The following is a 19008-nucleotide window of genomic DNA, read 5'->3' as shown; positions in this document are numbered from 1 at the left end:
ACGTACTGATATTGAATGCCAATGCAAGTTCAATATGCCAAAACGTGAGCACTACATTACTCACAAACCGTAGCCAAAATGCTACCAAAAATATTATCATAAAACATGAGATTGAGACAGCAATCTCCGATCTAGACCACCTGACGATAACACACTTTGTACTGAGGGGTGCAATGGACACCAAAACACGAGGGTCTTCTCCAGATACAAAGCCTTGTTAAATACAACGAGCTGTGCAATGGTCCCAGACCAGCTCAGTATCTTAACAAGAAACAATAAACAATCGTCACAACAACACAAGCAAGACAAGCAACAATCGGTCATATAAATATATAAATATTTCATTAATCACATTTTTAATTAAAAAGGTAAAATATCGGCGTAATCAATAAGATAGAAATAAGCATACTCTGTAAGAACACTCACCCTTTCTTGTAGTAAAACACTACACCAAACCAACACAGCTTATTTCACGTCGCAACACCCTTTATTGTTTTTATTAAATAACTTCACTCTTTAGTGACCAAAACTCAAATGAATTTTATAAACCAAATATTTATCTCAGACTCTTTTATCGAAACCCATAAAAATAATTCCCGAGGGGAAACGCTAAGTGTAAACCGTATTTGGTTACTTATGGTACCGCTGAGCTAGCTTTAGTTTTGTAAATATCCTGGACCTCTTTTCGGTCAGACCGATAAATTTCATCTTAATGACTAAGAAAAATATTTCAATTCTTTAGAAAATAAACAGTGTCTTACACTTCTTTTATTAAACATATCTTAAAAAGTTAAGATAGGAATGCAAAAATAAAAACTTTTTGATTCGGTTGATTGATTGTAATCTTAAGAAAATTAATACAAAATGATAATTTATTATAAAAAATAAATCATTTCTTAATGAACCTAAATGCAACGAATCTAAACGTATCGTAAACAAACCGGACAATCGTAAACAAAACGAGAATATTAAACGCGCATTCGGCGTAGCAAAACCGGCCTATTTCATAGTGAATTTTCCGGCCGGTTAGTGGGATAATAGGCCCATTTCCACCTGTGATCACCAGAGAGCGGACCTCGAACAGGTGGTCCTCTCTCGAGACCGGCACACACCATTCAGTCCGCTTCTTTTCACCGGTTAGAACGAGAGGAAAAGAGAATTGAGCGTTTTAACGTTCTGAAAAAAACTTTGTTACGACGTTTGACGAGCGTTTTTTTTTTTTTTTTTAAATAAAGTTGTGACCAAAAGTGAACTTAGTAGGGACGTGGGTGGAATATAGTGGTGATTTGCACCTTTACGTCCCTTCTTAAGGTGGACTTTTTCTTGGTGGTACTTGTGACTTTTACCCCTTGAGGATGGATTATTTCAGTTTTGGATAGTTTTGTCAGGTGAGCCATTAATTATTCTACCCTTACTGTAAAATATCAGTTCAAAAACTAAATCACTTTAATTATATTTGAAATAAAAATAAGACCCGCGGTAGGAATTTCTCTTTTCTGAAATGCAGTTATCGGTGAAAGCTTTGGACTCGAATCAGTTCGGTTTGCATTAGGTGATAGTTACAGCAACGATTTAATAAAAAAAAATATTCAGGCATAAATTATATCGGTATAAAGTACCTTTGCTTTTAAATAAATAGAAAAAGACGACCGTATACATTTAAGTTATGCCTTAGAAATAATAATATATTAAGCGTGTTTGGTTTTATTCTTAGTTTTAATGGTATGTTTTTAATTGCTTCAAGTACTTAAATTGATTTTTTCCTGTTTTATTTCTTTCTTATAAGTTTCATTATTTCCATATATTTTTTTTTGTTACCTTTTTTAAATTTTGCCCTTTTTTTAATAATTACTGGATTATTTATAAATATTGGAAAATATAATTAAGTTATTATTGGTTGTAAAGACTCACACACACAAAAAAAATTGTTTTATATCAGTATCAACATTAAGGAGTTTTCGTTTTCTTTATATACTAGACTTCTGTGTCAGTTTTTTTAATTATTTCTTTATTATTTTAAGCTATTAAATACTATTTATTTTCCGTTACCGTTAATATTTCTTTACCTGTGCTTCTTTTTTATTTCATAATTTTCGGAGTTTTTCTTATATTTGGTCATTTTTAATTTGTGTTCTATTCCATCTGTACTAATTCTTCCAAAACTTAAGCTATTTATATTCAAATAAATTTATCAAGTTCATTATTGGTATTAGAACCCACTCATTTTTAAATGAATATAAAATCATTTTATTTTACTGTAATTATTTTTTCATTGAATTGTTCGCTGTTTCAATTTTCTGTGTCTTTCGTTATAATTAGTAATTTTTATTACTTTTTCTTTTTTGAGCTTGTATTATATTATATGTTATGATAATGACTAGTTTTTCAAGATAAAAAACCCTGAAGCAAAAATCATTTTTAAAATTATAAAAAATATAATTAATAATTAAAAACTAAAAATGTTTCATATTTGGTGGATGTAAGAAAATCATGAAATTATATACTTGGAGCATTTTACATCTTACTCTAACAGAATTAGGTCTTAAATTAGTTTTTTTGGTGTATTCGTAGGGTATTTTTTATCAGTTATAAAAACTTACCAAACATTTGGTAAATTATTTGATTTTTTTTGCCTAAAGCACTTACATAATATTAATTATTTTTTAACTGTTTTTATTTTACTTTCATTATTTTTCTTCTTGAAACTAATGACCCCTCTAGAACAAGATCATAAAAAACTAATTTAAATTTATAAAAATTAAAAAGATAAACATACTTATACGTCTCACGTTTGTTGAATGTGAGAAAATTATTAAAATATGTCCTTTGATCATTCTTCATTTTACTTTAACAGAATTTGATAAATAATAACAATAATAAACGTCTTTTATTTAACAAACAAATAATTTACATTTATGAATATTAAACACACATTTTCATAGGGATATAAAGGAGGCGAAGTCTAGCTATGTGACTACTCTTACTTAACCTATCTCATCCCTCTAAAATGTACATGGAAATTGCATGGCATAATTTATTTAATTTATTTATGTATGTATTACCCTTGCTCTTGTATAACTAGAAAATTACAATCGTGTGCACGTAAGTTATGCATCAGTAGTAATGTTCTTGAGTTTATTGTTTTTTTAGTTTTTATAACTGATGTTGAATTTTTTTTGTTTTCTCTTCCATGTTCTTAGACAGTTTTTTTCTTATATTTCGAATTAATTTTTTTCTTATATTTTCGATTAATTTACATTGAAAATATGTACAGTAGTGGCCAAAAGTAGATCGACAAAGTATTATTTTCATATAATTGTTTAAAGATTTACCCACAAGTCCCCTAGATTTTAAATTATTGTTCTTTGTAAGGCGGTCTATAAAAAGATACCAATAAATTTCAGTTAAATATTTTGCTTGCTATCAGATAAAGCAATAATATAAATATAGCTGGTCAAAAGTAGATAGACAAAAACAATTTTGAAATTATTTTTTTGTCTAGATATTTATAAAATAAAATTAGTATAGTATTGTTTCTCTTTAACTCAAGGTGCAACATGCCACGCGGAATTAGATTCTCTCTTTATTTAAGACAACGCATTATTAATGCATCTCGCGCGGGTGATCGTCAAATTGATATTGCTCGTAGATTTGATGTTAAAAGAAAAGCTGTTTGGGCAATTATCAAAAGATATGAAAGGACAGGATCATTAGAGCCAAAAAATAAATCTGGTCGACCGAAAAAAATGGACATTAGAGCTGTACGCAAATTAAAACAAATTAGCCAGAATAACATTTTCATGACTTCTCATCAAATTCAGATAGAATTACAGGCTGTAGGGATTTGTAATGTGTCCTCAAGAACTGTAAGACGAAGATTGGTAGGAGATAATCTATTTGCACGTAGGCCAGCAAAAAAACCATTGCTTTCAAAAAAGAATCGCTTAGCCTCATTGGAATTTGTCCGTCAGCATATACACTGGACAAAGCATAAATGGAAACGTGTTTGCTGGAGGGACTAATCGAAGTTTAATTTGTTTAATTCCGATGGATTTCAGTATGTTAGACGTCCTTCTGGCCACCATTTGAATCCCAAGTACACAAAACCCACAGTTAAGCATGGAGGTGGATCAGTGATGATTTGGGATTGCTTCTCAGGTTATGGAATGGGCCCGTTACATCGCATAGAGGGTATAATGGACAGGTTTATGTACAGGGATATTCTCAGAGATGTTATGTTGCCCTATGTCGAAGACAATTTACCATTGAGATTCCAATTCCAGCAAGATAATGACTCGAAGCATTCCTCCAAAATTATGAAGCAATTTTTCGAAGAAGAAAAAATACCAGTTTTAAAATGGCCATCCCAGTCACCCGATCTTAATCCGATCGAAAATTTATGGGAAATTGTAGATCGTGATATTAGGGATGCAAACTATTCAAATAGAGGTGAATTATTCGAACGGTTGCGACAGAAATGGAATAATATTGGTTTTAAACTCATAGACAATCTTATTGAATCAATGCCACGTAGATGTCAGGCTGTAATAGACAATAATAGATATTTTACAAAATACTAATATTGTAGATGGTTTAGTTTGTAATTAAAAAAAAATACTTTGAAAAAAAAAGAGTATTGGTTATTTTTTAAATTTGTCTCTCTGCTTTTGTGCAGCGTATATTTAGTTATTTCTTACTATTTACCAAATTAGGTGATTGTTTCTAAAGTATTTTTTATTATTTTTATACATGTTTATGTTGGCCATAATATACTTAAATATCTTTATGATAGAATTTCCATTGATTCTTTTAGAAAAATATTTGTCTATCTACTTATGGCCATTACTGTATGTATTATTGGTCTTAAAAATCTACCAAATCGGTCTTAATTTCTTCATTTTTATTTCCTCTTACAATTTTTCTTTTTTTTTTCTTTTAAATTATATGACCTGAATTTATTTCTAAATAAAGTAGTTTTGCTTGAAAATAAAAAGAAGAAGGCAATCGTGTTCATTTAAGTTATGCATTAATCATAATAATAGTAAAATCTGTATTGTTGTGACGAATTCATAATAAGTTACTTATTTTATTGTGTCGTAATACTCAATAAAATAAATAACTAATATTAGTAGTGTATTTGTTTTTTTTTTAATTTTTATAATTGATTTTCTGATTTGTTACTTTCTTACAGTTTTTAATATTTTTCTCATATTCTGTTTTCTTTTTATCTTTTTTAAAATTTTGCCCTTTTTTATCTAAAGACTTACTGATTTATATTAAATGGTGGTTTTTAAAATTAAAACAAGCATACAAAATAATTAAAATATATAAGAATTATAATATCTGAAAAATTACTAATGAGTAAGAAATATCAATCATGTACATTTACGGCATACATCAATAGCTTTATTTTTTGTAGTTCAATTGTATTTTTTTTAACATAATTTTTTCAATTGTATTAGTTTTAAGAACCACATAACTTTTAAATTATTTGTTTTTTTTTTACCTTAAAATACTCACACAAAAAAATAAATTTTTTTTGCTTTACTACTTGTGGATAATTTCTGGTTTCTACTGTTTGATGGCTTCTCCAAAATACGAGCTTATAAAAAATACTTATTTGAATTTATAAAAATTAAAAAAAAAAATTTAAAACTACAATTTCTATATGTGAAAATTATTAGAATATATATGTTTTAAGCATTTTACATTTAATTTTAACGAAAATTTGATAAATATACATGGAAACTGCATGGTATCATTTATTTATGTATGTATTAGCCTTGCTCTTACATAACTAGAAAACGACAATCGTATGCATGTAAGTTATGCATTAGTAATAATAACCTTCAGTTTCTTGGTTTCGTTTTTATAATTAATTGATTGTGGTATTTTTAATAACACAATCAATGTAACTGATAAATATTTAAAAAAAAAACTATAATATTGATTTTAAAAACCTATGATTTTTGAGACGTAAAAAATTTAGAAAATCATTTAAATAATTTTTTTGGGCATTTTGCATTTGCACATTACTTTCTTTTTCTTCTTTTTTTTTGAGTACTTTGTACTCTGAAAACCTACATAGCTACACCACTGGTGGAACTATTTTATCTAGCCATCCAGGAACCCTCCTTTTACCTGCAATTTTGTCCAAAAAAACTAACTCAAATATCAGATTTCTCATAACATGGACAATGTACTTCAATTTCCTTTATTTTTATTATACGAACAGCCTCTATTAAATGTTTCAAAACTGTTTTACTTGTCACTCTATTCCTGCACGGTATTTTTAACATTCTGCACTATTTGCGCTTCAATTCTTTTGCACATTAGTTCAGTAAGAATTCTTGACTTTTATTGCATAGAATAATATGCTGAAGATATAACAGCGTAATAATCGTAATCTTAAGGGAGTTTTTAGCGCTCAATTGGTTAGTATCATTTGTATATTTTTAAAAATTACGCCATATTATTTATAAGTCAGGTCCCATTTTTCTTCATATAACTGCCTAAATATCTGTATGTTTTCATTTTCTACAGTATTTGATCATTTATATTTCTTTCAGTAATTTTTTTGTCTTTAAATAATAATAAAATAAAAAGCATAACCAAATATTATTTTCTCTTAAATAAATAGAAAAAGCCGATCACGTACATTTAAGTTATGCATCAGTAATAATAATAATAATAAATTGAGTGTGTTTGGTTTTATCCTTATTTTTCATAGTTTAATAATACGCGTAATTTTTTAACATTTTAAAATATTTCAATAAATTAAATTTATTTTATTAAATTGTTATTACTTTTTTTTTCTGGTTTGTTTCTTTCTATAATTTTTAATGTTCCTCTTATATTTGGGCCTTTTTTGAATTTTTCAAATTTTGTATTTCTTTTAGTTACATAATTACTGGTTTTTATTAATTGGACGGCTTTCAGGTACTAATTCATGGATAAAAAATTAAAATGTATAAAACGTAAATAAGTTCTTAGTAAGCTCTAAAAATTAAATTTATACATCAGTAACAATAAAATTTTTAATAATTTATTTTTTTATTGAAAGCTCTTAGGTGTTTACTGTTTTTTTATTTTACAATTTCTAGTCTCTTTTATAAATTTTTTTTAAATTTTGTGTTTATTACATGTCTGGATAATTACTGTTTTTTTCAAAACTGGCGTTAATTCAAATTTAAAAAAAAATAGTCAAATTTATTATGCGTATTACAAACTAAACTATTTTTAATCGAGTGGAAAATTAATATATTAATAAGTATTCTTTATCATCTAAATCATACATGAATAGACTGGTTAGTTGATTGATTGGCTTTCTTTAATAAATTCTATTTTTTTAAGGCAATTAAATTCTCTTAAAATTTCCAGTTTTTTTCTTATATTTGGAAATTACGTGTGTAAATATACAGTATTGGCCATAATAGTTGAAACTTTTAAAAATTTATTATATTTTGGGTGCCTTTTAATTAGCATTTTATTTTCTTTTATAAAGTTGTTATAAACACGAAAAACTAGTGTTAATTAATTTAAATGTTGACAAAAATTCAGCATCAGTAGCAGTTCGGAATAAATATTTAAAAAAAGCTGGACAGAATACTTAGAACTAAATGATTTTTATTTAAAAACATAAAACATAACTTATTGAAACCATAATATTATAATTAATATTTGGTATGGCAACCTTTAGCATTAATAAAATTACTGCCTGCATTCTTCTGGGCATTGATTCAATCAAATTTTCAATTATTTGTCTGTCAATGTGAGTCCAGGCTTTACAAGCTTATGAAATTGTTCATCAGCATTTTTGACTGTTCCAGATGCCCGAATTTTGCGATCCAGATGTTTGTTTCCATAAATTTTCAATCGGGTTTAAGTCTGGACTCTGGGCCGGCCACTTTAAAACTGTGATCTTTTCTTGGTCCAACCATTCTTTTATCAATTTGACGAATGTTTTGGATCGTTATCATGCTGGAGAACAAAATTTACTGGCATAGACTCAAATGTGTAAGGCTCCATTATATTTCGCAAAATATCCCGATACATAAATCGATTCATTTTCCCCACAATTTTATGTATTGGCCCAGTACTATACCAAGAAAAGCATCCCCATACTATCACATTACCACCTCCATGTTTAACCGTAGGTCGGATAAACTTTTTTTTGAGTCTTTCACCTTTCGGTCGTCTTACATGAAGTATTCCATCACTGGAAAATAGATTGAACATAGATTCGTCACTGAATAGCACTTTTTTCCAATCTTGTACAGTCCAGTTAAGATGATCCATTGCAAATTGTAGGTGTAACTTGACATTTTTCTTCCGCAGCAAAGGTTTTTTAGCAGGTCTGTAGCTGTTAAGTCCACCAGAACACAATCGCCTTCTTACCGTTTTTGCAGAGATATTGGAAGGCTCACCTTCATTTAATTTTTGTAAAATTTTGGAGAATGACAAAAATGGGTCATTCTGGGAAATATTTAAAATTCGCCTATCTACACGGGCAGTCGTGGCTTTAGGTCTTCCAGTGCTTTTACCTGGTACCACATTTCCAAATAGACGATATTTCTTAATTATCCGTGACACGGTGTTCTTAGGAACGTTTAGTCTTTGAGCAATATTACGCTGCCTAACACCCTGATTGTAAAAATCTAAAATTCTTTGGCGAATGTCGCTGGAATAGGCTTTGCCTTTTCCCATGGTAACACAAAATAAAATAAATAAAAAGAACCCACTTGCACACTGGTGTGTCAAAGACTGCCTGTAAAATACATCTTTTATAAAAAGTTCCAAGCATTTTGTCCAGCACAAAAATTTAAAGTATTTCTTATTGTCTGAAACAAGATAAGGTTGAAATTCTGGTATGTTTTTTTGTTTGCTTATAAATATGTTTATTGATTGGATGTGAAAAATAATATATAAATTTAAAACATTGGAAAAGTTTTAAATTTTTAAAAGTTCCAACTTTTATGGCCAATACTGTATACCGGTTTTTATTAATCAAAGGTTTCTTTAGACCAATATCCTATATTAAAAACTAACGTGAATTTATTAGTTATTTAACTAAAGAAGAATATAGGATATAAAAGTTAGTAGAGGAATTCTTTTCTCCAATTATAAAATTGTATTCCTAATTTAAAAAAAAATAAATAAATTGTACACAGGGATGCATTTAGACAAATGTTTTTGCCATCACCAGATAAGAAAGTTATCTAATACATTCACATAATATAAATAATACTGTTTATATTTCAATACACTATTTAACTAGAAAATGCCGATCCTACGCATGTAAGTTATGCATCAATAATAATAACCTCTTCGTTTTTATGATTTATTATTGTAATTTTTATCTGTATGCTGTTCTGCAGTACTAAAAATTTTTTTTTATATTTTTGTGTTTCCATCAGTTTTTTGGCATTGTGCTTTTTAGTTCACTGCATCATTATTTTCTTCTGCAAAACTAGTGTTGAATATTTAAACTTGTAGTACTTAAAATAAAAAATATATACATATATATTAATGTTCTTTATTAAAAACCTACCACTTATAAGACGTTAAATACAGGATCCGGCAGTCAAACCTCACGGTTTTTGAAATGGGATAAATAAAAAATTTGTTGAGATATTTTAATTGTTATTTTTTTATTGGAAAGAGAAGAATCGGAAATTTAACACTCATAATAAAAGAGTACAAAAATAACTTATGTAGCAAAAATTATGTCACTTAAATGATGACCAGCATTTTCTTTTCATTTCATTTCAACAAACAAAATTTTCGATATTGGGCTCCAAGAAACCCACAGGAACTTCACCAGCAGCCTCTTTACTGTAAAAGAGTAACTATCTGGGCTGCAACAGTGTTAGGGCCTTATTTGTTTTAAGGAGAATGGCCTAACAGTGACAGTGAACTCAGCGCGTTTTGTTGCTATGATCCGTGACTCATTCCAGAGTTACGTCGCCATGGTGTCCCTCTGAGGAGGGTTTGGTTTTAGCAGGACGGAGCAACTGCCCATACCTCTCGAGAGTCCATGGCTCAACTCAGAGCATTTTTCCCCGGTAAGCTGATCTCGCTCAGGGGTGACATCGAATGGCCGGCACGTTCTCCCGACTTATCCCCTTGTGAATTTTATCTATGGGGGTACCTCAAGGAAAGAGTTTATGTTGACAGACCAAATAATTTGAACCAACTGAAGGAGAACATTCGGCGAGAAATTCGTGAGATCCCGCGCCAAACATTGGAGAGAGTCATGACTAACTTTTCCAGGAGACTCGTACAGTGTAGAGAAAATGGTGGTCATCATTTAAGTGACATAATTTTTGCTACATAAGTTATTTTTGTGATATTTTATTATGAATGTTAGATTTCTAATTCCCCTCTTTAAAATAAAAAAAATAATAATTAAAATATCTCAACAACTTTTTTATTTATCACATTTCAAAAACCATCAGGTTTGACTGCCGGACCCTGTATAAAGAAAATCATTAAAACTGTTTTTTGGGCATTATGTACCTTATTTTTATATCTCTTTATATTTATATCGATATTTTTAAATATCTTTTTACTGTAAAAGACGTATCAGAAATATGTATGAAAAATTACGTGATACCATTTACTTGAGTATGTTTTAGCCTTGCTTTTAAATAAGTAGAAAATGCCGATATTATACATTCTATTTATGCATCAGTAATATTAACTTATTATAGGTGATTGTTGGATACATTTTTTATAGTTGAATGTGGGATAAGTTTTATCCTAGGCTTCTTTTTTTTCTGTAATTTTAAGGCATAAACAAATTATTATTGCCCATTAATTGTAAAATATTTAACACCTAATACATCCTAGCTCTGTATGGATATTTACAGGGCGATCGTGTGCATTTAAGTTATGCACAAGTAATAATAAGATTTTAAACTGTTTTTATTTAATAAATTTTATTGTCACAATTTATATATCGGTTAGTGCCAAATGAGATTTTCCAGTTCAATATACCTTGAAAAGGAAAACTTATAATTGCAAGGAAAAAGAAGGAATGATGGCAAAATAACAAACAAATTATAAGAGATTCCAACTTACTCTTTTAGAATATATTCATGGTCAATTTTAAAAAACTTTAAACAACTGATTATTAACCGCCTACTTTTTCAATAAGTTTTACTTAATGAACTTTAGTAACCTACATAACCCTTGCGTAAAATAAAATAGCAACAAACAAATAAATTAAGATTTCTTGCACAATTTTTTCGTTACTATCTATCAGATAACAAGATAATATTGTAACTATCGTTATCTTAAATCAAACAGCCTATACAAACGCCGCCACATTAATCGGTAGATAAAACTAAAACCCCATTTTATTCATTCGACATTGTAAAAGAGTAAAACGCAAAGAGAATGTTTATTAACCAAAGTGTCCCAGATAAACGAAATTGTGCGGTCGTCGTTCATGCAACTGCTTATCCTAAATTCTTGTTATTCGACTCGTTTATTCGCGATTATGCGTGTTGAATTCGTATTACGCACTTTTACGCTTTGAATATATTTATCGGATGGATTTTTCTGGTTCTCAGGCGGAGCGATTTTATTAATTGCCGAAGCATCTGGTCTCGGCCGCGTAACTTCCTGTAATTTTCTAACGAATACCGGCAGTTCTTCGGATGGCTCGAGTTCCTCGCTGAGCGAGGATAGTAATTCAGAGAGCTATTAACGTTGTTGGGAAAATAGCGAAAGGGATATCTTAGTTTTGTTTTATTGACAGGCATTTAGTTACAAAACTGGAGAAAATTATTGTTATATGGGAACCCTCCTGGTAATAAGACGAGCTATTGTTTAATTCAGCATACATTTTATTGACCTTTTGTGGTGGCCTAAGTTATTTAAATCCTAAAAATAACTCAGTAAGCTTAACTAAGCTTTAACAGAATTCAGGCACTATTTTGCTAAATGGTCCTGAAAGTCTGAATTAGTGTTGGTTACCATATAATGAATTAGTTTTAGCACTTATGTATATTAAATTGGTAACTAATAAATGTAACTATAACATAATAAAGGTACACCGTATACCTTAAAATTATGCATTATAAAACCAAGAATATTCATTTCTATTTGCTACTTACCTTCTTCTACTTAATATACTATATACACCTTTATTAGCTTCTTAATGTTATATTTTGACTGTAAGCTCTTATGTCGTTTAATTATTTGTTAAACTCACTTTAACCTCTATATAGAATATAATTAGACCTTTGACTGGTACTACATCTATTAACCAAATTAAAAGTAAAATTTTTTTTTACTGTTTTATTGAAAATTTTTGATTTGAATAATTTATTTTGACCTTAAATTTGACTAAAATTTTTCAAAATCCTAGTGCAACTTTTTTTTTTGTTGAAGTTCCTTTAGTTGGTCTAATTAGATTCAGAGGTTTAGAGATTAGATTGGGGCCGTAGTTTTTCGAGATAATTAAAGATTTTTGGGTGTAACCCTTCAAAAATATTCGTCTGAAAATGGATGCCATGGAATATTGATGAATACTTTATGAAAATTTTAATCTTAGTTATATTTTTAAACATCTCAGAATTATTAATTTTTTATTGACGATTTTCTTTGAACCTCTTACTGGATATTTACTTTTTACATCACCTTTTTAAAAATCGTAGAAACTACAATAGTGCAAAATTTTTAAACCGTTGAATATTTTCATCAAAACGTATCAATCTAGTGATATCACTGTCCAAGTTTCACTCCAGATATACAGGCTCCTGCAACAGTGCATCGGTCTTCCATAAAGCCTAAAAAAATAAGGTTAAAAATTTCTAACCTCTTAAAAAAATGTTAAAACCTGATAGCGCATATCTGGGAAATATTTTTTATAAGTATACAGGGTGCTTCAAAAAAGAAGGGCGATATAAGCAGCAATTTTTTTAAATGGAATGCCCATTCTTTTTATTTTATTTTTAAGACCGCCTTAGGCTACCTAGTATGCGCGCTAAATATAGCTGCTTTGTCATGCGCAGTTTGACTGCAATAATTTTTTTTTTTTTTTTAAATCTAAAAATCATTACATGATTTAATTTTGACATTTTGGTGAGAATATCATTTTTATATGTATTCAGTTATTTGAATTATCGTAATTTTGTTTGTAAAAGAAATTTGGAGTTTTGTTTCACAAATCTAATCTGAACGAAAATTGCATACTTATAAAATGCATTTTAGCAAAGACGAACTTGTTGACATAATATTTGTGTTGGGGGAATCTGAAAAGAATTGCCTCTTAGCCTCTTGAATGTATGGGGCGCGCTATCCTGATAGAGGATGTCCAGAAGAAAAATCTTTTAGAAGGTTACTAGCAAGATTTATGGAGACAGAAAGTGTTTGTTACCCCAAGCAAGATAGAGTGAGGCCTGTTACTAATCAGGAGCAAGAGTTAGATATGTTATTAACGGTAACCGAAAATCCTCACCTAAGTCAGTTAAATATCGGAGCAGCAGTTAGTAAGTCAGTATATAGACATAACTTTCATTATTATTGATCCGAAAACCACCATTTTATGCGGCAGATCGACTACCAGCATAGGTGGTCATTAAATGTGTGGGGTGGAATTATTGGAAGCACCATTATCGGTCCCTATTTCTTTAATGGTTATCTCAATGGAAAAAATGTACCTTTAATTTTTACAAAATGAACTGCCTAGATTACTTGCAAATGTTCCATTAATTACTAGAAACCGAATGTGGTTTCAACAGACCGGAGCTCCTCCACATAAATGTCACTGAATAATTAAATGTAACCTTTGAAGACAAATGGATTGGAAGGAATGGACGTATTAATTGTCCAGCCAGATCACATGATCTAACAAAATTAGATTTTTTTTATGGGGTTTTGTAAAAGAAATTGTTTACAGTAGAAATCCACCTACAACGGCAGTAGATATGGAGCAGAGAATACTTGATGGGTAATAAATATTTGAATAAATAAGTTTGAATAAATGAAATAAATATTTTTTTTGTTTCAAATTTTTTAGAACTTATTTTACTAACTTAGAATGACTAAAACTCAAAATTAATTTGAGTTTTTTTCAATTTTTGAGGCATTTTTTGAGTATTGAAATTTTCGAAAATTTTTCACGCTGTTCATATTAGTTCTAGAAAAAAGTTTTATTGGAGTTTTTTGTTGCTTTTTTCATAAATTATCGTGCAGTAATTCTTTTTTTGATTTTCAAAAAAAAATATTTTTGAAGATTTTGTGCCTCAAAAATGGACTGTTTTTCAAAAATCCTCCATAACTTCTTTACTATTCACGCTACGATAAAAATGTATTCTAGTATTTCTTTTGACATTTTTACATAGATACAAATACAAAAATAAAAACATTTATTTTCCTTATAGATTTCGAAAAACAATTAGAAAATATGAATATTGGTTTTCCTGGATTTTTCGGAAAACTGTTAAATATAGTAGCTTGAAATATTTTTTAGATGATACTTCTCAGAAAGGTCCACAACTTTTATTTGAAAAGTTTTTTAAAAAAATCAATAGTTTTTTAAAGAAAAAATTAAAACTAAGTTTTCAGTTTTTTTTTCACAGGGGTGTGTGTACCCCTGGAAATTGTTGAGTAAAAGTCGATTTCGAATAATTTTTTTTTTTTGTTTCAAATTTTTTAGGACTTATTTTACTAACTTAGAATGATTATAACTCAAAATTAATTTGAGCTTTTCTCAATTTTTGAGGCATTTTTTGAGTATTGAAATTTTCGAAAATTTTTCACGCCGTTGATATTAGTTCTAGAAAAAAGTTTTATTAGAATTTTTTGTTGCTCTTTCGATAAATTATCGTGCAGTAATTCTTTTTTTGATTTTCAAAAAAAAAATATTTTTGAAGATTTTTTGCCTCAAAAATGGACTGTTGTTCAAAAATCCTCCATAACTCCTTTAATATTCACGCTACAATAAAAATGTATTCTAGTATTTCTTTTGGTATTTTTACATAGATGCAAATACAAAAATAAAAACATTTATTTTCCTTATAGATTTCGAAAAAAATGAGAAAATATGAATATTGGTTTTCCTGGATTTTTCGGAAAACTCTTACATATAGTAGCTTGAAATATTTTTTAGATAATACTACTCAGAAAGGTCCACAACTTTTATTTAAAAAGTTTTTTAAAAAAATCAATAGTTTTTCGAAAAAAAAATTAAAACTAAGTTTTCAGTTTTTTTTTCACCCTTGGAAATTGTTGAGTAAAAGTCGATTTCGAATAAATATTTTTTTTTGTTTCAAATTTTTTAGGGCTTATTTTACTAACTTAGAATGACTAAAACTCAAAATTAATTTGAGTTTTTCTCAATTTTTGAGGCATTTTTTGAGTATTTAAATTTTAGAAAATTTTTCACGCCGTTCATATTAGTTCTAGAAAAAAGTTTTATTAGAGTTTTTTATTGCTCTTTCGATAAATTATCGTGCAGTAACAATTTTTTTGATTTTCAAAAAAAAATATTTTTGAAAATTTTTTGCCTCAAAAATGGACTGTTTTTCAAAAATCCGCCATAACTCCTTTAATATTTACGCTACGATAAAAATGTATTCTAGTTTTTCTTTTGGCACTTTTGCATAGATGCAAATACAAAAATAAAAACATTTATTTTCCTTATAGATTTTGAAAAAAATGGAAAATATGAAAATTGGTTTTCCTGGATTTTTCGGAAAACTATTACATATAGTGGCTTGAAATATTTTTTAGGTAATACTACTCAGGAAGATCCATAACTTTTATTTGAAAAGTTTTTTAAAAAAATCAATAGTTTTTCCAAAAAAAAATTAAAACTAAGTTTTCAGTTTTTTTTTCACCCCTGGAAATTGTTGAGTAAAAGTGGATTTCGAACAAATATTTTTTTTTGTTTCAAATTTTTTAGGGCTTATTTTACTAACTTAGAATGATTAAAACTCAAAAATATTATGAGTTTTTTTCAATTTTTGAGGCATTTTTTGAGTATTAAAATTTTTGAAAATTTTTCACGCCGTTGATATTAGTTCTAGAAAAAAGTTTTATTGGAGTTTTTTATTGCTTTTTTTATAAATTATTGTGCAGTAATTCTTTTTTTGATTTAAAAAAAAAAAAATATTTTTTAAGATATTGTGCCTCAAAAATGGACTGTTTTTCAAAAAGCCTCCATAACTTCTTTACTTTACTATTCACGCTACGGTAAAAATGTATTCTAGTATTTCTTTTGGCATTTTTACATAGATACAAATACAAAAATAAAAACATTTATTTTCCTTATAGATTTCGAAAAAAATTAGAAAAAATGAAAATTGGTTTTCCTGGATTTTTCGGAAAACTGTTACATATAGTGGCTTAAAATATTTTTTAGATGATACTACTCAGGAAGGTCCATAACTTTTATTTGAAAAGTTTTTTTAAAAAATTAATAATTTTTCCAAAAAAAAATTAAAACTAAGTTTTCAGTTTTTTTCACAGGGGTGTACCCCTGGAAATTATTGAGTAAAAGTCGATTTCGAATAAATTTTTTTTTGTTTCAAATTTTTTAGGACTTATTTTACTAACTTAACTTTAAAACCGAGTTGAACTTGTCATTTCATATTCCGAGAAAGGATATGTATGACAAATGTTTCACATTTGATCACTTGTCCGAAGACCAACAAGTCATAAAACAGAATGAGGACGACAGTCATTTAAAAAGAAAAACATTAGCCAGAAACATGAAGAACTCTATAAAAGAAAAGGCACTTGCTGGTGATTGTTCATTAGCCGATTTTGACCTAGAAGCTGTACGCCATTGCCCAAAAATTAATGCAAAAAAATATTTTATAAACGCAGATTGGTTGTCTATAACTTAAAGGTTTTAATGTTGCTTCCAGGCAGGCAAATAATAATGTTTGGCATGAAGGAATGGCTAAACGCGGTTCCGTAGAGATTGCTTCCTGTATCTGGAAATATTCATCTGGAAGCCAGCAGCATAAGGAATTTAATTTTTTTTCAGACACATGCAGTGGGCAAAATCGAAACGTGAATATGGTTGCCATGTTCCTTTATGCCGTAAAAAATGTGGAAAACATTTTTACAATTAATCAGTTTTTCTTTGAGCCTGGTCATTTCATGATGGAATGCGATTCTGTCTATGCGCAAATTGAAAAACAAAGTAAAAATTTAGACATTTTTCATCCATCAGGTTGGTACACTATTATACGAACAGCTTCCAAAAAGTTAAAGTATGAAGTAATTGAAATGGATTAATCAGCTTTTCTAGATTTTAATAGTTTGACAAAGAAAACAATACATAATAGAACACTAGATAAACATGGAAACAAAATAAATTGGCTCAAAATCGTTTGGTTTCAGTTCAAAAAAGACAGCCCAAACACAGTGTTTTTTAAATACGAAATGGATTCGGAAACCTTCCTAGAGTTTGAAATCTCGAGGATGCCTGTAAGACGAAGCTTACGAAAAGAAGAAAAAGTGGAAGAAGTTGAAAGTCTTGGAAAAATGTAGACAAGTACTATTGCTATCTTCGCCAAAAAACACAAAAATCTTATGGAGCTCTGTCAAGATATTATTCCTAAGACGTATCATGCTTTTTATACTTCATTAAATTAATCTCATGAAACAGAGGAGACTGAAAACTTCAGCGACCATGAAGATGGTGATTAAACTGAATAAAATACTGTTTATTTCATAAGTGTTTCTTAATTTTTTATATTAATAAAAGTACAGTACACATATCTACATTTTTTAGTGCAATAAAAACGTAACTACTTATAGGAGTAACAAAAACCTATACCAATTTTACAAAAAAAAAAAAAGGAAACACACATTTTACTGTTAATCCTATTTATTATAATGTTACTTGTACACAAGAAAAAATGCTTTTGATTGATATGCTATCATTCAATATTAAACAGTTAGCTAGAATATTGTTTTGAAATGCTATTTTTTGCTTTATTCAAAATTGTGTTTTTTGTAGTTACGTCACTATGGTTTTTAGCCATCGATATGTGGTATTACTCAAATGTGTGTTTCTTTATTAATTTTATTTTCTGTATATCCCAATTTTACTATATCATTATGCCTCTTCTTGTAACGATTTGTATTGTTGTGGTTGCATGATTTATATATTTTTAATATTTAGCTAACTATTGACAATGTATTAATAAAAATCATCTTTTTAAGGTCGGCCTTATAAGTTTCTTATTTGTTTTCGAATTATGCTTTTCGATGTTTTAAAATCAAGAATTAATACATCAATGTTTTTTTTTTTGTTCACCTGAAAGGCATAATAACAAATTTCAATGAAACACGAAGGATTTTCCCAATAACAACAATAACTCAATCATGATCGATCAATAAACAATAACTTATTAACGCAGACAGAAAAAACCTCCACGGCACCTGTCTTCTTCCTATTTACCCGCCTTGACCTCAACCGACTTACCGTAACTGAATATAAAATCAATTCCTGAAAAATTTAATATTAAATTAAATTAGCGGAATTTTTCTTGCAGTTTCACCTTGTTATTTCAATTTCCACGCCCATTGTTAAGTGAGCCGACTAACCCGCATTTTTTTTTCGAGAGGTCGCCAGCAATTAAGAGAATTCAAATTAACACGAAAAACATAATAAAATTTGAAACTACGTGGGAACGGTTAAATGTGTGCATTTATAGAACTTTCTTTCGGTAATGCGAGAACTGAAATAATTAACTTTAACAGCAAAATTAATAAATAAAACGCACAACCTTTGATAATAAACGTATTATACTTTTTAATATATCAATAAATATATTTCTATTGTTACATAAGGTAATTATGCGTTATATCACCAAGGGAAAAACAGTACATGACATTCTAATTAATTTAATTGTTGCAACAAAATTTTTTTATTAATTAATTTGAATATTTCTATCCGGTGTAAAGTGAATTATTTATATTCAATGCAAGTGCATATTTCTTCATGCATCTCATTACACATGAACATATGTGAGTTGA

At 28.6% G+C, this 19008-nt stretch overlaps 1 protein-coding gene across 1 annotated transcript in view; it reads left to right on the top strand.

Moving 5' to 3' along the window:
• Nucleotides 1-1097: 1097 nt before the first annotated feature.
• The window catches only part of LOC126749604 (uncharacterized), a 149288-nt gene continuing 131377 nt past the window's right edge, over nucleotides 1098-19008 (top strand). The window contains exon 1 of the mRNA XM_050459311.1: nucleotides 1098-1388. The gene's annotated coding sequence lies outside the window, so the exon portion shown is untranslated. The remainder of the gene's footprint in view (nucleotides 1389-19008) is intronic.

Source organism: Anthonomus grandis, unplaced genomic scaffold (assembly GCF_022605725.1).
Source record: "Anthonomus grandis grandis unplaced genomic scaffold, icAntGran1.3 ctg00000362.1, whole genome shotgun sequence".
NCBI classification, from domain to species: domain Eukaryota; kingdom Metazoa; phylum Arthropoda; class Insecta; order Coleoptera; family Curculionidae; genus Anthonomus; species Anthonomus grandis.
This window is presented reverse-complemented; position numbering and strand designations above follow the sequence as displayed.